Source organism: Delphinapterus leucas, chromosome 3, assembly GCF_059928025.1.
Source record: "Delphinapterus leucas isolate spDelLeu-1000000601 "Yukka" chromosome 3, BTC_Dleu_Yukka2, whole genome shotgun sequence".
Taxonomy (NCBI): domain Eukaryota; kingdom Metazoa; phylum Chordata; class Mammalia; order Artiodactyla; family Monodontidae; genus Delphinapterus; species Delphinapterus leucas.
The window spans coordinates 55117811-55139056 of NC_143131.1; the positions used below are offsets into that span (position 1 = coordinate 55117811).

The 21246-nt window shown below is 43.7% G+C and overlaps 1 long non-coding RNA gene across 7 annotated transcripts in view; it reads left to right on the plus strand.

Moving 5' to 3' along the window:
* The window catches only part of LOC111186013 (uncharacterized), a 108821-nt gene that overhangs the window by 67217 nt on the left and 20358 nt on the right, over positions 1 to 21246 (plus strand). For 4 of the 7 annotated variants that reach the window (XR_016392655.1, XR_016392658.1, XR_016392660.1 and 1 more), the window contains one exon: positions 1 to 21246. This exon is cut by the window's right edge and continues 20358 nt beyond it. This is a non-coding gene — a long non-coding RNA (uncharacterized LOC111186013). The other 3 variants (XR_016392659.1, XR_016392656.1, XR_016392657.1) reach the window with 3 other exon arrangements.

Sequence of the window (21246 nt, forward strand, 5' to 3'; positions counted from 1 at the left end):
TGAACTGCATCAATTGTTCCTTCAAGAAACGGAAGAGTGAGACATCTCCCCGGTGGCCTGGTGGACTCTTGAGAATCCCTGGAATGAGGATGAGTCATTGAACACATGACATGTTAGTGATCTGTCACGCTGCCTCGGGTATGTGTGAGGATAGTCCCATTCCTCTGTCATGTAGGTAGACCATGTAAGTGACTGAGGGCCCTTGCAAACCATTCCTGTCACGTATGTAGTGACGCTCCACGATCACTGTCATGCCTAGGCCCTAGCACCCCACCTCCTACTTGGCTGTACATATCTCCTGGGAGGGTCCTACTTTCGTATCACTGTCATTTGGTCTAAATGAAGCTCATCGTCCTCTGCCTGCCCCTTCTAATGTGGCCTCTCCTCTGGAGTCTTAAATCTTTGTGGATTTCTTAGATAACCTTCCCATCCTCCAACACATTTAGAAATCTGCCTTTTCTTCTTGTCCTTTCTTCCAGTCGCCTCTGGGCCAGTTCAGGACTTGTAAACCGAACAAATGTCTGAATAATGGCTGTACTCTTCTCTCTGATCACTTCCATTTCCATTTCCATTTCAACGTTCTCCTCCTTTTCGGCCTCTCATCCTCGGTGAGCACAAACCTCGGGCTCTAACAAGACCAATCTGAAAATTCCTTGCAGGTCCCATTCTCCGTGCACTTTGCTTATTGCCCCTCCCACCAGTCTCCAGTGAGAGAAACCAGTCCCCCTTCTCTTGCCCTCTCTGAATCTGACTCATCCATCAGGCTTTTGCTCAAATGCAGCCTCCTCAGAGATAGGCTTGCCAGATAAAATGCAGGGCGCCCAGTTCAATATGCTCTTCAGATAAACGAATACTTGTTTACTATAAGTATTTCTCACGTATTGGACGGGACATACTTATAATAAAAAAATCATTGCTTAGCTAAAATTCAAATTTTACTGGGCATCCTGTATTTTAATTTGCTAATTTTGGCAAATCTACTCCAAGAAGTCTTCTCTGGCTACCCTGACTTCAGTGCTTCCCGGAGCTCTGTGTCTGTGGAAGGGCTTATAGCACCCACTCACAACCTTGAATCTTTTTACAAGAGGGTAGAATGTAAGTAGTAAATTAAAAACCAGCACTGTTTGTTCTTTAATTCAGTGATTGCTGAAAACCTACACATGTGCTAGGAAGTACGGCAGGCAGTATGGATACAAAGATAAAAATGATGCCTGTTCTCAAAGGTGCCTGGCTACAGCAGCAGCCCTGCCATCACACAATTACAAGGCAGCATTTGGTGGCCACTATGCTTGCTAAGGGCTGACTATCTGGTGGAGCTAGGTCTGGAAGGATGACTTGGTTGCGGGGGAGGCAGAAAGAAGGTCTTTCTGGGCAGAGAGAGAAAGATGTGCAGAGGCCCGGGTGAGGGAGAGATTCGGGCGTGGCCAGGAAGCTGGAAGAAGTTCATTGTTCAGGGGGAGTGTGCTGTATAAGATGACACACGGTGCGTCTGGAGGCCTGGTTGTTAACATTTACCAGCGCACCACTGAAGATGAGGTTCGGAAAGTGGACAAAAGCCAGATGGTGAAGATTTTGTGTGTCATGCTTAGGAGGTTGAGCTTATCCTGAAAGCTGTGGAGAACCATTGAACCATTTAGAGCAATGACACACTCAGATTTACTTTTCAGAAAGATAGCTCAGAGAATGGACTCAAGAGACAAGATTGGCAGCAGGGAGCCTGATTCAGAGGCTGCTGCAGCGATTCAGGCTAGAGATGCTGAGGGTGACAGACATTCAATAGATGTGAAGGCATAAGATCAACAGGACCTGTGGCCAAATTGGACGTAAGTTGAGGGGGAGAAATGAATGTTTCTCCTTGGGCAACCACAGAATGGCAGAGACATCCATTAAGGTAGAGGGGACAGGAAGTTAAACAGGTTTTGGGGATGGGGATTACGAGGAGATCCATCTGAACATGTTTTGTCTCACACTTGACATTTATTCCGTTTGGCTGTATTTTGTTACTCATCTTTTCATGTGCTCTGTTCTCTCCCCAAGTGGACTCTGATCCTTCTGAGGTCCTGGGCCATATTAACCCGCCTGGGTGAGCCCCAGTGCATTTAACTCAAGGCACTCCCTGTGAGTTCACCTCCTGCACAGGCCACATGGAGCCCGAAGCCTAGCCTGCCAGCAGCTGCAGCCAATATGTCTACACGGTTGAGCATGGCAGGAACTTTGAGCCAGGACACAAGTTCACCCAAGATATGCTTCCTCTCAGAGGGAAGCTAAACACCCGAGCTGACCTTGCCCCCTTCTGGGAGGGACCCCATCTCACAGTGGCAGCAGGGGCTGTGGGTCAGTGGGGTGATGACTGGGCCCTCAGAGACCTTGCTCTCTCTCTTTGCAGAACCCCATAAATCCTTCCAAAGGGAGTAATTCCCTCAGGATCAAGAGGGCCCTCCGCATTCCTGAAATCAATGAAGGCAAAATGTACAGGGATTTCTGAGAAAAGTAACTGTGGTGTGAGCATGATCCCTGGGTGTTACTATGCAGCAGAGGAGGCCTTTTTTTTTTTTTCCCCTCCACTGAATGGTGTTCTTTGCTCTCTAGTTAACTCATGCACTGGATTTGGTCCAAGTACATTTTGTTTCTTGATTTCCAGCCAGCCTTCTCTCAGTTGTGGTGAATTCTCTGCTTCGCTCCTGTCCTTCCCCCATCCCGTTCTCTCTCTTTGTCAGCCTTTCAACTTTTCTACGTGACTGAACCGATACAGAGGCAAACCCACCGGCTTAGGTAGGGCTTCCCCTGGAGTGAGGCCGGAGGGAGTCTTTGAATGGCAGCCCCTCACTCAGCCACAGCCTGCGCAGCAAGGAAGGTCTGCGAGCGGCTGAAGCAGAAAATGTTTGAACTCTGCCCCCTGCCAAATGATTTCCAGATGTGTAAACTCCAGCCTCCCTCTGTTCTCTGAGTGTAGCCCTGCCAACATACATCTGCAGATTTCTAGTGCACAGGAAACATGAAAGAGTATCTTTTACAACATCTGCTCTCTTTCCCTAGTTCTCCCCCTCTGTCCTCTCAGACTGCCCAATATTTCATCTCCTCCCCTTAAACACATTCGTTAAGGAATCATTGCATAGCTCACCTTGACTCACAGATGCCGGCTCGTCAGTCCTCACCCACCCTCCCTGCCCCCACCAAGCCTGTTCTTGGCTCTCTGGACAGTTGACCATAGCACCACTAGACTCATTAAAGGAGCATATTGGACTTGCTGAGGGAGAAAAGAACCGAGTTTTCTCCATTGGGCTGGTGCCAGTCCACAAGCTGCAAGGGGAGAGTTTGGCCATAAGGAGGACAGGGCAGACCCTGAAGAGTTTGCCCGCCGCACATCCTTGGGAAGAGGTGAGGTCTTTCAGGGCAAACCATTTTCCACGGACATTCAGTTTCCTGGAATAAACAAGGCAGGCTTCTGTAAAATTGGAAGTATTTATATGCAGAATGAGTTCCTTGCGTCTCATCTCCTGGGGGATGGTACCCATCAAACTAAGAGGAGAGAAGAAGACCTGTTCTTAACTCAGAGGGGGAGTAAAGAATCAGAGATCCCTTCAGCAAAATAGAACAGAAGATTGCTACTGAGACATCCACTCGCTAGGAAAACAGTTTGATCACTGTGGAAATGAACACTTGACCTTCATTCTTCCCTTCATCCACGTGGACCCTAAACTCTCTTCAGCTCCATCCCAGGGGACGTGGGATGGAGCCAAATGACAAAATGTAGGAGAGGGAAAGAGGGTGCCCTATGGAAGGGAGCAGAGAGTTGAAGGGGCCTAAGGGCTCAGGGCCCTGAGAGAGGAAAGCTTTTAGGTGAGGGGTCCCTGCCAACCCAGGACCTGTGTTGAAGGCCTGCAGGCTAACCTGGGAGGCAGTATAGCTTTCAGGGGCTCAGGAGAGCTGCTTCTGAGTAACCCCCTAGGGCGAGCCTCATAGGTAGCTAATAGCGGACTTTCTGGACCCTGGGTAAGACTGTCCTGCCTGATCTGAAGGGTGCAGTGGAGGAGAGTGGGCGGAATTTACGTTCTGCTTTTTTTATTTTTATTTTTTAAAAACTTTGACCGTGTTTAACTGTACAGTTCGGTGGCACTAAGTACATTCACGTTGTTGTGCAACTCTCACCATCATCCATCTCCTGAATTTTCTGTTTGTAGGACATCTATTAAGTTAACATTTTGCTTTAATAGTCCCAAGCACCTCAGTCTCTGTTGTCAGATGAAGCCCTAAGATTTGTCTGGGTTTTTGCCACCATAGCCTCCCTATTTGAAACAAACAAACAAACACGTCAGCCTCATATTTCAAGTAGGGCTTGTTTCAGAAAAACAAAGGGAGGAGATAAAGCTGGTTCAGGAATTCCCCTCCTTCCACCTGTGTCTTTCCATGCAGCTCCCCAGAGATGCCAGAACACTCCTGCAGCTCTAGTAGCTCCTTCCTAAAGAAGAGCATGATCTGTAGGCTCTGCTCTTTACCCAGGGTGGCTGAGGGTAAATAAGCCTTTCTCTTCTGCATGAGGACTTGACCTTTGGGTAACTGTAAAGCTCTGTTATTCTGGCAACCTCTTAAGGGTAAAATGCAAACTGTATTTCCAAGCAACATTGCTGGCAATAAAATAACCACTGTCTGGTCAGTTGTATTGGGGCTGGGAGGAGCTATCAAGGACCATACATTCCTGCTAAGGACACCATTCTTTTCTTTTTTTTTTTTTTTCCGGTACGCGGGCCTCTCACTGCTGCAGCCTCTCCTGTTGTGGAGCACAGGCTCCGGACGCGCAGGCTCAGCGGCCATGGCTCACGGGCCCAGCCGCTCTGCGGCATGTGGGATCTTCCCGAACCGGGGCACGAACCCATGTCCCCTGCATCGGCAGGCGGACTCTCAACCACTGCGCCACCAGGGAAGCCCAGGACACCATTCTTTAGGCCTCCCCGGGTGTGCTGACTTTTATAACGGGGTGTCCCCTGGGAGGCATGAAAGCCTGTCTAGGAAGTTGTTATAGGAGTTACTGGCGCCTTTGGGGAGTGAGGATATTAAACCAGGTTAGCTCTCACACCTGCCCAGTGTGGCTCTAATCCCTTGTATCTGAGCAGAAGCTAGTGCTGAATGGCTGTGCAGGTTGATATACAGACTTTCCCTGATGCAGACCCCTGGCGCCGACCTGCTGGTGACCTGTGGTCCTGCCCTACATTGTTCTGAGTAGATCAGTTGTGGCCTATGATTATCGTGTGAGTGTCTAGTTGGGGCTAAGAAGATCCTCTGATGTGTGATATAGAAGGTATAGCTGACTTCCTGTTAATGTGTTACTCCCCTCAGGGGTAATTACCTTTTACAAAAGTAGACTGGTGGGCGGAGGGCATACTTAGGGTGCCCAGGGTGCCTCACATTACACCCATAGGGCACATTCTGGCTTCAGGACTTTTAAACCCCCCTCAAATGATGCCTGAGAAGAATATGGGTGGTATCTAATTTTGCTTTGCATATACCTATTACCCAAAGCTGTTAGAACTATAAAAATCACACTGTGGGGGGGGCTTCCCTGGTGGCGCAGTGGTTGAGAGTCCACCTGCCGATGCAGGGGACACGGGTTCGTGCCCTGGTCCGGGAAGATCCCACATGCCGCGGAGCGGCTAGGCCTATGAGCCATGGCTTAGCCTGCGCGTCGGGATCCTGTGCTCCGCAACGGGAGAGGCCGCAACAGTGAGAGGCCCGCGTACCGAAAAAAAAAAAAAAATCACATTGGCCTTCTACATGACAGTTCTTACTATAAAGGCTCTAACTTCAAAATTCAGGGAACTAATGTGAACACGGGTTTCCATTTTCTAAGTTTACCTATCCCAATTATAAACTCAATTACTGGAGAAATAACTAGTGGTTTCACTATGACATGGAGCAGGGTGAGAATTTCATTTATTACCTGTCCTCTGTACTTTCTCCTCTAACCAGAAAAATAGTAGCAAATGGCATTTATGATTTCTTGGTAGCAGTGTAAGGTCGAAACAACTCTGTATTTCCCTTTCTCCAGTACACAGTTATTCTGGTAAGTGTCCCTAGGTCACTTTGGGGAAAGATTGAGGGAATGCTTATTGTTTATACTTGTAATGGACTTGCAGGGCTCTTCTTCGAGAAGACCCAGTCTCCCCTTCAATCAGCGGGCTCTGAGTCTATGAACAAACTTACCTGGGAACCCAGGTGGAGGGCCATGATTTTTCCATTGTAGCATCCAACTTAAGCTTTCTGCTCTGTAGCTCTTAAGTTTTTTTTTTTCTTCTTTTAAATAAAATTCAAGAAACACTGTACTTCTGTCCATCTATGTTACCCCTCAGAATACTATGATCTGTATCAGACGTCAGCACAGGCTCGAAGCAAAGCACTGTCACGTTGCACCTGTGTAAAGCTAATCAAGACTTGGGACTTTGTTGCACTGGTACCTCGAGTAACACGTGGGAGTTGAGAGGATTTGAAATAGAACACAGATGTGTTCTGATGTGTCTAGGCCGAGGGTCAGTCTTTGCTGGCCCCAGGTGAGTCCTATCTCCTGGCATTGTGTAAGCCACTCCCCTTGCATAACTTACCTCTAACCAAAGAAGACAGCAATATTGAACGGCCATCACTTCTGTGACTAGGTTACCAGAAATGTGACTTCTGCCTTGCTAGAAAATTCTCTCTTTTGGCTTTAATGAAGCAAGTTGCTATGTTGGAGAGTCCTACATGGCAAGGAACTAAGGGTGACCTCCTGTCCGCAGCCACCAAATAACCGAAGCCTGCATTCCAACAGCCCAACGGAACTGAGTGCTGCCAACAATCACGTAAGTAAGCTTGGACACGTCCTCCCATGGTTGAGCCTTCAGATGAGGCCCTAGCCCTCTTTGACGCTTGAACGCAGCCCTGTCAGAGGCTGTGAACACAAGTTCAGCTGAGCCTTGCCTGGATTCCTGACTCAGAAGTTGTGAGATAAATAACGTGTATTGTTTTAAGCTGCTAAATTTTAGTGCATTTTGTTACTAGGGTGACAGACAGTTCCGGGTAGCATTTTAAGTTCTGTTTTTTAAACTTTTTTTTTTTTTTTTCGCGGTATGCGGACCTCTCACTGCTGCGACCTCTCCCGTTGCGGAGCACAGGCTCCGGACGCGCAGGCTCAGTGACCATGGCTCACGGGCCTAGCTGCTCCGCGGCATGTGGGATCCTCCCGGACCGGGGCACAAACCCGTGTCCCCTGCATCGGCAGGCAGACTCTCAACCACTGCGCCACCAGGGAAGCCCCATCACATATTTTTATAACTGGAAGTTTGTATATTTTAGCCCCCTTCACCCATTTCTCCCCTCCCCCCAGTCTTCCACCTCTGGCAACCACCAAACTGTTTTCTGTATCTATGAGCTTGGTTTTTGTTTGTTTTTTAGATTCTATGTGTAAGTGAGATCATATAGTATTTGTCTTTCTCTGTCTGACTTATTTCACATAGAAATAGCATAATGCCCTTGAGGTCCATCCATATTGCTGCAAATATCAAAAATTTATTCTTTTTTATGGCTGAATAATATTCCTGTGTGTGTGTGTGTGTGTGTGTGTGTGTATCACATTTTCTTTACCCATTCATCCACTGATGGACACTTAGGTTGTTTCCTGTATCTTGCCTATTTTAAATAATGTTGCAGTGAACCTGGGGGTGCATATATCTTTTCAAGTTAGTGCTTTTGGTTTCTTAGGATAAATACCCAGAAGTGGAATTGCTAGGTTAATTTTTTGAGGAATCTCCATACTGTTCTCCATAGTGACTGCACCAATTTATAATCCCGTGAACAGTACAAAAGGTTTCCCTTTTTTTTACATCCTCCCTTTTTTCTACTTGTTATTTCTTGTTCTTTTGATGGTAGCCATTTTAACAGGTGTGCGGTGATCGATATCTCATTGTGGTTTTGATTTGCATTTCCCTGATGATTAGTGATGTTGAGCATCTTTTCATGTACCTCTTGGTCATCTGTATGTCTTCTTCGGAAGAGTATCTATTTGGATCTTCTGCCTATTTTAAAAATTGGATTGCTTGCTTTTTTTTTGCTGTTGCGTTGTATGAATTCCTTATATGTTCTGAATTTTAACCCCTTATCAGATATATAATTTGCAAATATTTTCTCCTATTCAGTATATTGTCTTTTCATTTTGTTGATTTCCTTTGCTGTGCAGAAGCTTTTTAGTTTGATGTACTTCCACTTGTTTGTTTTTGCTTTTGGTGTCAGAAAAAAAAATCATTTCCAAGACCTCTGTCAAGCTTACTGAATATATTTTCTAAATTTTAGGACAATTTGTTATTAGAATGACCAACAGTCTGTGTTTGCCTGGGGCTGTTCTAGTTTGAGCACTGAAAGCTATGAGTTTCAGTAAAATCCACAATCCTAGACAAACCGAGACAATTGGCAAGTGTATTTGTGATGCAGCAATAGGTAATTAATACACTTACGCATATGCTATTTCTCATGGATGCAGGTGTATTTTCAAGATATATTCCTAGAAGTGGATTTTTTCAGGTCTAAATGGTAAATTCATCTAGAATTCCAAATTCCCCTTTGTAGGGATTGTAACATTTCATACTCCCATCTGTGATATGAGAGTGCCTCTTCCTCCATGGTCTCTTAACAGTTTGTTCTAATTATCTTTTTTTGATTTAAGTTAATTTTTGATTACATGTGTAAGTGTAAGCTGACTCAAATTAGAATAAAGTTATACATTTAAACATTAATTAAAATTTGTAGAATTAAAATGCATGATTTATACTTTGTTTATTCCCATAAACTCATTTCACTGAATTCACAAAGGGAAACAAATGAATATAGTCAATCAATCATTGGTTACTCAACCCGTGTGTGTGTGTGTGTGTGTGTGTGTGTGTGTCTGTTTGTATGTGTCTGTATGTGTCTTCTCAACCTCCCTCCCCCATAACTTGCTTTCATGTAAATTGTTGACTAAACTTTCAATTTCACTTTCAGTCTCTTGCCCCATCATGGTAGAATTAGCCAAAATGGCATGTTTAACTTCAGTATTGGAACGTGTGCTGTGGTAGACGGAAGAAAAGATGGTGGTTTGAGTGGACCCCTGTGTGATTGCTAGCAGATTTGGCAGATTCAGATGTCTATAATAATGTTCCCCAGCAGAAATTAAAGTGTAGTTGAAGTGATTCCCTGTTTCTCTCAATTCTGTTACCCAGTGGCATAAGCTGAACAGACACATTTATGGTTACAATTGTTTGGGAAGTGTCCTTAGGGTGGCTCCCTGGACAGTGCTCCATGGAGTGTCACCCTGTGTGTGTACAGTGGCTTCCTTTCAACAGGAAGTGCACCCAACAAGAACGTCTCAGTTTTGATTTCCCCTGAACTGGTTTAAACCTCCCTTTTAGGAAACATGGGGGTGAAGGAAACGCAAACGAGGGTAAAATTAGATTAGGAGCCCAGTGTAGACGAACTGTTTTGCCTATGTCCTGTACCTGGCAGGACTTGTGATCTTGTTTATTATGCGTTCTGTTTATATTCCTTGCTTTCCCCAAACTGCTCCCCCAGGACAGCCTGTGAGGTGGTGTGAATGGAGGATTTGTAAGGTGGTGTGAATGGGGCTCTTGTAAACAGAAGTGAGGCTGAGAAGGTTCAGGCCCACAGGCAGTCAGTCCCACCGGCTGCTGGTCCTCTTATATTTTATAACCTCAGGAGGTTCTTTTATTCTTATTCTCATTTTTATCATTTATTCTAGGTATTCTTTTATAAATCTGCTTTTAAGCACTTCACTCAGCAATTGTCCCTATTCATTCCCCTCATCTGAGAGTTCACTTTTTTTTTTTTAAGATTTTAGAGTTTGCATCTTTATACCTGTTTTGTAGATTTAATTGTGTTTTTAGTGATCAGGAGAAAATTGTCTGAATTCTTTAGAATCCAAATAAGTTAGCCAGCCCCTACAAAATGCAAAATTACATACTTTAGTAAGGAAGTGTTTTGATGCTCTTTGAGTACACTGGATACTAATATAAGAAGATGGGGAGAATTAGTAATTTGGCTGCTAAGGTATCTTTTTCCTGATTTGGAACAAGTAACAGGGCTGGGTACTCTTTTCATGCAGTTTTGAGGATATAGAGTGATGTGACTTATAACTAACTTGTACATTTCTATTCATTTTCAGTTTAACTGAAAAAGAAAAAAATCAAAGATTAGCATTAAAATAATAGGAAGCTTCCATGAGATCAGCACATTTGTTCTCAAGAAAACTAAAGCAGAGGAAAATCCAGATATTCACAACTTTTCATTTTTAACTTTCCAGTTTTTCAGTATTATTTAATAAAGTTAATTAGATCCTGAAATCAGTTAGGAATTGCTTTTGAGTTCTATTAATAGAGACTCAAAATAACAATGGCTTCGACAAAATAGAGGCCTTTTGTGTTTCCTTTCATGTGAAACAGAAGCAAGCAGCTCAGAACTAGTACAGCAGCTCCATGTCCTTAGGAACCCAGGCTCCTTCTGTCTCTCTTGCTACTCTATTCTTGGCGCATGCCTTCTCTGTTCAAGGTCACCTCACTGTCAAGAGATGGCTGCTGGAGCTCTATCCATCACTTCTGCCTTGTAGACGTCAGGAAGAAGGAAAGGAGGTGAGTACAGTCAGTTGCATCCCATTTGAATCAACTTCTTTTGGAGACCTTTCTCTGCAGCTTTCCCCAGTAACTTCTACTTAAATCTCATTGGCCGCCTGTATCTAAAAGGGATGTTTGGAAATGTAGCTTGTCTGCTGAGCGCATTGCAGAGTCTAACTGTGTAGGTGCCTGTTACTAAGGAAGAAGGGAGAGTGGCCACTGGGTCGGCAAGGAGCAGCCTCTACTGCAGTGGCTGTGGTTCTGCTTCTTCCTCTGGGCAGGCCCACCACCAGGTGTGATGTTGAGAGGTGGGGAAACAATCCAAGCAACATGATACCTTGGTCAGTACAATCCAAGAAAAATTCACACAGGGCCTACTTCCTGTGGTCAAATTAGGCATGTATACTCATGTCCTTATATTGCCATATCATTATAATGTACAAACAGTATACCTATATGTATATGTATATACATATATACGTATACATATATACAAACATATACATATAATGTACAAACATTCATTTCCTATAGCTGCTGTAACAAATTTACCAGTAAACTTGGTGACTTGAAGCAACAGAAATTTATTCTCTTGTAATTCTGGAGGCCAGAGTCGAAGATCAGTTTCACTGAGTGAAATCAAGGTGACAGGGCTGTGCCCCTTCTAGGGGCTCTAGGGGAGAGCCTCTTCCTTGCCTCTTCCAGCTTCTGGTGGTTGCCAGCAGTTTTGGGCTTGTGGCTGCATCACTCCAACCTCTGCCTCTATCTTCACATGGCCTTCTCCTCTGTGTGTCTCACAGTTCCCTCCTTATAAAGGTACATGGGATTGTGTTTAAGGCAGACCCAGATAATCCTCCTCTCAAGATCCTTAACTTAATGACACCTTCTGCCATGTAAGGTAATATTCATACTTTTGCCATATAAGGTAACATTCATAGGTTCCGAGGATTAGGACGTGCACTTATCTTTTGGGGCCTCCATTCAGCCCACTATGTATGGGGAATAGTTTATATCCTAAATTGCTTTCTCTGGCATCTATATAAGTATTTTTCTTGTTGACAGCCCAGTTAAGCACAGTTGGTTTTCTTCCAAATATATGAAAATTTATTATATAAATATGATTAAAATCATACAAAGAACCAGATATTTACCTTCCTCGTATCTTATAGACATCAACTAGTATTAAGCTGACTTGTCACCTCATATGACTTTGTATTTTGGGTTTCTTTTTTTTTTTTTTTCTTTTTTTTTTTTCTGTACGCGGACCTCTCACTGTTGTGGCCTCTCCCGTTGCGGAGCACAGGCTCCAGACACACAGGCTCAGCGGCCATGGCTCACGGGCCCAGCCGCTCTGCGGCATGTGGGATCTTCCCAGGCCAGGGCACGAACCTGTGTCTCCTGCATCAGCAGGCAGGCTCTCAACCACTGTGCCACCAGGGAAGCCCTTGGGTTTCTTTATATTTGTTTGTTTTTTTGGTGCAAGTCTATTTTCTTTCTCACTCTTTTAAAAAGTAAGGTTTATTGAGGTATCATCTACATACAATAAAATTCACCCATTTTAAGTGTATAGTTCTATAAGTTTTGAAAAACATATACAGTCATGTAACTGCACCAAACTAAAGTTATAGAATATTTCCACCACCCCCAGGAAAAGTTCCATCATGCCCCTTTATAATTAATTCTGTCCCTCCAACATACTCCCTGGAAACCACTGATCAGATTTCGCTCCTACAGATCTTTTTCTTCTCAACAGTGTCATAAAAGTGGAATCATACAGTATTTATCCTTTTGTATCTCACTTCTTTCACTTAAAATACTATTTTCGAGATTCATCCATGTTGTTGCATGTATCAGTAGTTTGTTCCTTTTTACTGCTGAGTGGTATTCCAACGTATAGATGTACTGCAATTTATCTATCTCCTACTTGGGTTGTTTCCAGTTTTTGACAATTGTGACTGAAGATGCTATAAACATTTTTTACAGTTTTTTATGTGAACATAAATTTTAATTTCCTTGGATAGATACCTAGGAATGGGTATTGCTGGGTTGTGTGGGAAATGTATGTTTAACTTTCTAAGAAATTGCTGAAGGGTTTTCCTAAGTGGGTATACCACTTTTTATGCCCCCTGGCAGTGTATGAGAGTTCCAGGTGCTCTGCATTCTCACCAACCCTAGGTAATGCCAGTTTTTTTTGTTTGTTTACATTCTAATTGGTGTATTGTGGTATCTCAGTGTGATTTTAATGTACATTTCCCTAATGACTAATGGTTTTGAGAGTCTTTTTATGTGCCTATTTGCCATCCATATTTCTTTGACAAAGTGTTTCTTCAAATCTTTTGCCCATTTTTAATTAAGGTTGTTTGTTTTCTTATTATTAAGGTTTGAGAGTTTTTTATGTATTCTGGGTACCAGTCCATTATCAGATATGCATTTTGTGCATATTTTCTCACAGTATGCAGCTTTTCTTTTCATTTTTACAACTGTCTTTTATGCTGCAGAAACTTTTAATTTTGATATATTCGAGCTTATTATGCTCATTGCAGAGCTACGTGGGAATGCACAGCTAACCACATCAGCTAAGCCTTCAGTTCTATTCTTGTCTTTGCCAATTACACAGGTAATAAAGAGCAATTCCTTGAATCAATCAGTTCATTAATCAATGAGTGTTTATGAGTCTCAGCTCTGCGATTTACTGTTTATATGACCTTTGGCATTTTTCCCCTTTGTCTATAAAAGCAGAATGGGGAATTTAATAGTACTTTCCTTTAAAAAATTTTTTTTATTATAGTTGATTTACAACATTGCATTAGTTTCTGCTGTACAGCAAAGTGAATCAGTTATACATATACATATATCCACTCTTTTTATATTCTTTTCCCATATAGGTCATTACAGAGTATTGAGAAGAGTTCCCTGTGCTTATATAGTAGGTCCTTATAATAGTACTTTCAATAAAATGGGTACAGTCATAATTGCTTCTTTGTTTCATGTCAAGGTATTTTTGATGATTAAATGAAATAAAAAAGGTAAAAATATTTTATAAACCATAAAGTAGAATCCAAGCATATTGAGCCCTGCTGCATGACCAGTAATCTTCTAGGCCCCTGGGGGAGGAGGGATGTAAGGAATATATAGAATATAATTCTTATAACTGAAGAACTTTAAAAATTGGTGCTATTCTACATGTGGTGTCATTACAGCAATCATGTGTCTAGGATTTCCTGGAACTATCCTCTCTCCCCCTGCAAATTCTGTGTCAGACATTGTGTCTCAATTTTTGGTTCAGAAATATATTAATCACAGACATAAAGCCTGTTTTACAGGAAAGTTCACAAACCTCATTGAGGCTAACAGTATTCTTCAATAATTTTAATTGTTTTAGTTTTGAAAGAGGCAAAAGGCTAGTTGTGTGAATGTATTACTTCTTTTGCTTTTGGTAGACCTGAAACATGGTGTGTGTGTGTGTGTGTGTGTGTGTGTGTGTGTGTGTGTGTTTAAATATATGTTTACCAATGCATTTTTAATTGGTAAAAAGATTCTCTCTCCTTTTAGAAATAGTATTCACATGATCAGTTTTATTTTTCCCTCATTCGATATAAAGTTGATTTTGAATCAACTAAACACAAAGGAATGCCTTGTCTGAATTGTTTTTTCTTTTTTCTTTTTAAATTTTTTTTCACTTTTCAAAAACTTGATCCAGCCAAGTGAGAATCTTCAGTCTTAGCCAAAAGTTTGTTCCCGAATTGATATTATCCTATAGTCTAATTCCAACAGAAATAGTTCTTGCTGAAGATAAAGAACCTTTATCTTCAGCAAGAACTATTATCTTCTTTTTCTTTAGAAAAGAAAGCATCTTCATAAGGAAAACATGGAAATATTGCTTCTGCAATATTACCGAGTTGGGCAGCAAGTGCAGCCCATCGAGGTCCACACGAGCAGGGATACTGAGGGAGGAACAGACGCTCTTCTCAATGATGCTCGCTTCAGCTGAGGGCCTCGGCTGGCTCTGATGCAAAACCACAGGGTAAATTGATTTTGATAGGAACCGTGTGTACCATGTCTTCTCATACATAAGATTTTAAATTAGTGCATCATTAAAAACATACTACTTGTGTGTCAACTTCTTCTTGGTCATTTGTGAGGTAAACAACAAGCAGAAACCTCCTTAGTTGTGTTTCCAAGGGCCTGTTGATCTGTCTGTGCCTGACATAAACATAAAATCAAACACAGGAGTTTCTAGCCTCAAGGACTCCCACCTGGATTTTGAGCCCCCCCCCCCCCGGGTGAAGAGTCTGGAAATTGGATGGGGAAGCTGAAAGAAATTGGGCTCTTTCCCGTCCCTGCCCACCCTCCCCTTCCTTTATCCTCTTCCAGCACTGAGGGGCCCTCTGCACCCTTCCCTAGGGAACCTGAGCATCCCAGAATGGGCCAGTGTTGAAGGCCACAAAGCCCCCTTCCCCGCCATGCAAACCTGTACTCTCTTCTGACTCTGCCCTAAGGCCAGGTGGGAGTGGTGGCTAAATACAGGAAAAAAGTTTTCTTACTTGATGATTTACTGAGTAGAAAAGGAGTATGCAAACTAACAAAAAATGTGCTGATTGGGCCGAATCATTCCTGCTCTGGTGCTGGAAGTGGGGAGAACAGAGAAAAGCTTGTGTTGAATGTAGATCTGGTGGTGTGACTGCTCCATCATTGCCAGGTTCTAGCATTCTCCCACCCGGATATACCTTTGGGTGAACATATTATCAATGGAAGAAAAGAACCCAAAGTTCCCTTACCCACCTCACAGAGGCTCTTGGCTGCAGAGATTCTCAGCCTGGGTATGGGAGGAGAGTAGCAGAACCTTCTGGAGGCTTTGTGAATGACACACTCTGGAGCATCTGCTGTAGTCCCCTACTTACCCCCTTATCGCAAATCGTGGCCCAACTGAACCATGGTTTAGATATAAAACTGTCACATCCCTTAGGTGGGGGTGGAAGAGAATCGAGAACAACTTTGCTGGTGGACTTTATAACGTCATGGGCCTGTGTCATGTCCTGATTTGCAAGGCTAGACTAACTTGTCCTCTGTATGAGTCAGGTTCGACCAGAGAAGCAGAACCAGTAGATATTACAAGGAATTGGCTTACATGATTGTAGAAGCTGGAATCCATGGGCAGACAGATCTAAGAGGGAAGATCAAGAGCAATCTGAACCCCATAGGCATAGGCTGAAGCTGTTGCAGGCAGGCAGGAATGGAAGTGCCTGTGAGGGGAGAGCGGAGCCGAGCACCAAGATGCTATTGGTGTGTGGTGCAGGGAATGCCCACACCCTCGTTAAAGGGCATCCACTGGTTAAGTTAGGCCTACCAACATAATTTTATTTTAAGTCGATTGATTAAGGACTTTAATTTGATCTGCAAAATCCCTTTATAGCGGTGCCTAGATTAGTGTTCGATTGAATAACTGGGAGAAGGTACCCGTTTGCTGCAAGATGGCTGCTGCCCTCCCTTCTGTCCTTATAGTTTACCCTAGCCAATTTGCCATATCAAAACCCATCACACCCTTCCCTCCCTCCCTGCCTCCTTCCCTCTGTCTCTTCCTTCCTTCCTAAAGAGCTCCAGAACTCTTTTTCTTTAGGATTTGGAATTCAAGCAGGTTTCCAAGGTGCAGATTGGATTTTTAGAATGCTTTTTGTTGGAAAAATTCATGCTATAAGTTCGAACTGTGTCAGCATGTGTCCTCTGTGTCAGAATCCTTCTTTGGCCTTTTCCCTCCATCTCAAGATGCCTGTTCACCCTCAGACTCAAGGCACTGGCTGCCCTATATGCTACCCCATCCCCAAATTATTCCAGGCTGGTCTGTCAAGTCCAGGAGCATGGTAGGCAAAGAACTGTGTAACTGGAGAACCAACCACCAAGTGCTCAGGAGAATGACTTTAATATGGAAATCTCTCCCCTCGCCAAATCTGTGCACATGAAGCAGCCACAACAAATGGGGCTGTAAACAGTGCCAACTGTGCTGACTCCACAGCACACACAGATGCAGCCGCTTTTTAGGTTCATTTTAACAAAGGGATGAATCAAACTTGTTGTTGGCGAACAGTCCTACATTGTGTTCCCTTTCTCTCCCACAAGTAGGGCAACATTCTCCGAGCTCTGGGAAGCACTGCATGCTTGGGTGCAAAGCTCTGTGGGACACTCAATGGATAAATGCCAACTACCCCAAGATCCAGAATTGCTTGACACTCAATCTGAGCATTGTAAGAACAGGACAGCATTAAAACCTTCAAGTAATTTTCATCTTGAGAACATCCTTTTATCAACAAGGCAAGTCCAGAGTTCTGCCCCTGGGTATGAGTTTGGAATGTCTGACAGGTTACACAGCCCAGTGCCACAAACTGGGGGCCCATTTGCCTCTTTTTCCCTCCTCAGTGTTTAGCTGATGTAATTACACATTTGTGTGATTACAGTCTATTATTTACCATAAGATAACAGGGGGCCCCAAAGCAACTTGAGTGCAGGAGCTGAAAATGCATAGATCATTTACTTTAATGGCTGCACAGCCAGAGGGGTCAGAATCCCATGATAGGGTTGCTTATCTCAGGCCTCAGCATCCAAGAGCAACTTGGCCTCCAGGTTCTCCCCCATGGTGAAGGAATCTGTGATGGGGAAAACAACCCTCTTTCCTCGTGGCCCAATGCAGAAGCGCACAGAATGTTCCCTGTTCTTTACTCTCTCCCTCTGTGATCTTAGAGGGAGATGGGCAACTTTTCTGTAAGGGGCCAGATAGTAAATATCTTAGCCTCTGTGGTCCGCAAGGTCTCTGTTGCAACTACTCAACTCTGCCGTTGTAGTTAAAACTCGGCCACAGACAACATGTAAAGGAACAAGTGGGGCCGTGTTCCAGTAAAACTTTATTTATGGACACAGAAACATTTTGATTTTCGTGTAATTTTTACGTGTGGTAAAATATTCTTCTTTTGATTTAAATATGTAAAAACCATTCTTAGCTTATAGGCCATACTAAAACAGGCAGCAGGCTGGATTTGGCCCAGGGCTGTAGCTGTTGAATCTTGTCTTAGAGCATCTCCAGATGCTACTTGGAATTTGGAAAAAGAGGCAGCTTTGGTGCTCCTTCCAGCCTTAAGGTCTGGCATTGGGTCAGGAGCCCTAGACCTGGCCTGCGGTACCTCAGCCTTGGTTTTCTCATCCGCTCTCTGGCACTGCCCTTAATCCCCTAGCAGCCTGATGTAGGAATGAATGAATGATAGAAAAGCCCTCAATGCAACCTGAATTCAAGTTCAAACATCCTTTTTATTTTGACTTCCATTTTTCTCATGTTCATTGTGGTTTTTAAACATTTTCTTCCTTCTTAGCCACCTGTGCTGAGAATCTTTTGGTTTTGAGGATGGTAGTAGTTTCAATGAGATAAGCTTGTCACTTAGATTTTGAAGTGTGAAAAGTCACTGAATGTCAACATGCTGATGGGGCCATTGGAGGCTCTGCTGGTGCTATTTCAGCCAGGCTGAGTGCCCAGTGGAGCCCACTTAAAAGCTTTGTCTTGTCCATTTCTCTGAGTAGGAGAAAACCTTTCCTCAGATGTCTTTTCATTTTTACTGTGATATATTGCTTTTGTTAAGCTTTAAACGAAAGAAATACTTTTGAACATCTCTGTGTCAGGCTTGACTCCATCTTGAAAATATAATGAGCTCTTTGGATAACATTCCTTGTAAGAATTTAACCACAACTCGTAATTTTTGTTTTCTTTAGGTCTGAACAAACTTTACCGTACTTTTAATTTTACTACCTCTTCTCAGAGGATTTCAGACCCCCTGACCTCAAATAAAAGGCCAATATATAGGGATAACAAAAGTGACAGTGGGTCACAAAGGGTCCCCTTTTCCCTTTGTCTGCATTGATTCTGTTCTTATAAAAGAGCTGGGAGATGAGCTTGCAACACTTTGTCATCCTTTTGGCAAAGAATAGGACTGCACCAGCACTGGCCCCTCCCTGATTTTCCTTGGCAAAGAAAGACAGAAGACAATACTTTTATCCTTTTTAATGCACTAAGGTTTGGAAAGGATTTTGGAGTACAGTTTATAGTAAATTAGATTGAAAATCACAGTGTCATTCTTCATTCAAATGGCACATGGCCTCTAAAATGCTCAAAAGCTTTGCCAGCCACATACAAAACTTCAGCAAGCAACCAAGTCCTTATCCCTCAGCCTGTCAAGTTCAGACGCGAAGCAGAGCCCAAGGTGGAGCAGAGCTGCCCGGGGGCCAGGGAGCAGTCAGCGGCCCCAAAGAGATTCCTGCCCTGAGCTATCCTTACTGTTAATGGTTGTAAAGATCATTCTCAACACAAGGGAAGCAGCTTTTCTGTGCTCCACTCATAGGTGGAGCCCTCCCTCAGGGCTGGGAAACACTGTGCTGGAGGGCAACACAATTTTCCCGGGGCCCGGAGGGAGGGAGTATTGATGGGGTTTGGGCTTTCATAGCAGTAAGTAAGAATTTGCTCTTCTTCAATTTCATTTTCACCTGCAAATGTGGCAGGATGCCTCCGGCAACATGGACTGCTGCAGCGGGACCTGGTGGCACAGGAACTGCAGCCCTAGGCCTGCACCCCTGGTCTTTCTCACCACCTGCTGTCCCTACCTGTGAGAGGCAGTAGTTATGTTTTGGCCTCTGCCCTATCTCTCCCCAACACATGCACACACACACAATTTCATAATTTCCCACGCAAGACCAAGGGCAAGACATGGGACTCATTCACAAGCTACACAAAAGCATGACCACATCTAGATGTGCAGGTGACAGGAAAGGTGACCTTCAATACTCAGAAGATTGACTACACCCTCAGATCCTTCAGCTCCAGGTTCCTGGTCCTCTTATCTGCTGGCCATAGGAATAATAATAAAGGTGGTTTGCATTTCTGTTCCCTGTCCCACCTCCCATCAAGAAACAGAATGATTGGTTCCATAGAAGATATGAAAAGCATTCACTTATTGTATCAGATATAGGTTGAATGGTAACTGTATGCCAGGCACTGAGCTAGAGATAAATGAGAGAGTGATGAGAAGAAAAACACTATGCTACTAACTAGGTATGTCACTAACTAGCTGTGTGACCTTCGGCAAGTCACTAAACTTCTCTGGGACTGGACTGCATCTCTATTACTTGCTCTCTCTGATAGTCTAAGAAGTCAACAGAAATGGGGGAGGGAGAGGGATGGCTAGGTTAGGTGTCCGTGGCAGAAAGGACTTCTGAAAGGATGTTCTGTTTGGTGACAGTACTGTCCAGAGGGAAGAATAAGAAAACTCCACCTGGATACGAGATGGAAGCAGCCCATTGTCAGGGGAGTTCACTAGACGTCAAAGTCCCCTTCAAAAAGGGATCATTGCTCCCTTCCAAATAAGGAGCTCTCCTGCCACAGGGGTCGTTTGTAGAAGGGAGAGGAGGAAGAAGTTCTGTTTGGCTGGTTGCCTTGGTCTTGTGTCCCTTCATTGAATAGACTGAGGGGTCTAAGTCCCTGTCAGTAAGTGGGTGCCCCTTGAGTTTTGGGGATTTACATTGTGAGAGGAGTTGAGGAGGAAAAGCGAAGGTCTTTAAGTCACTAAAAGCTGCCTTGTGTCATACTCTTTGATGTCTTGGTGTGTCTCTGTTTCTTCATTTTTACAAAGGGGGCTGATAGAATTCTTCGTGTTTGGGTAATGAGTTATACTTTTCAAAGTAACCTCATATGCATGCTTATTTCATTCCGCCAGGGAGGTAGAGAGAAAGGAAGGCAGGTATTAATTTGCACAAGTCCTTTGGTAATGGACTGTCCTGCGAACAGTCCATCTATGAGAAGCTTTTGGCCTAGGGCCCTAGTCTATCTAAGGTGTCTTTTGAATTGATGTTTTAGGAGACCTTCAACCTTGAGGTCCTTCAAACTTACAACAGTTATGAAGGTGGTCATTATAAATGTCATTAGTCATACTCAATGCAAGTTTTCAATTCTACACAAAAACGTGAGCTGCACCTACCTCTGAGGAACGTGTCATTCTGTTTCTCATTACTGGCACAACAAGCTCTTGGAAGCATTAAATATTACTGGGAGGTTTTAGATACGTTGAGCTAGTACTTCCCAGGTGGTTGGCTTTGTAGGTAAAGCACCTAGTGAATGAGTGTTTGATTCTTCCATCAAGTTGTCTCTAACCCTTCAGGATGAACATAAGAATGAAACAGCAGATTTTTTGTTCTCCATCTCAATAGAATGTTGAAGGATTCTTGCTGTATTGTGCATCGAAAGCCTTCATTAGCAATGCAAGCACTTCAGAAGGCAGAGAGTGACTCATACACGGTCCAGAAATAGTACTGAGGAAAATTGCATTTATGTGATTCTTTCTCAGAATGTCACGCTGCGAATACTTATCATCTCAGCAGAAACACATGGGGACGATGGCATCTTCCAGGGCCTGCAGGGATGCTCTCTCTCCCAGAGCCATGTCACGCCTCCCAGGCCTCCAAGAGCCACTGGCAACTTGAGGGCAGCTGCTGAGGCACAACAGAGGAGTGAAAACGTGAAGGGAAGCCCAGGAAGTGACTTCTCTCTTCAATTTCAATAGCAGAGCATTCAGCACGTATGCTCCAAAGAGGTGACACT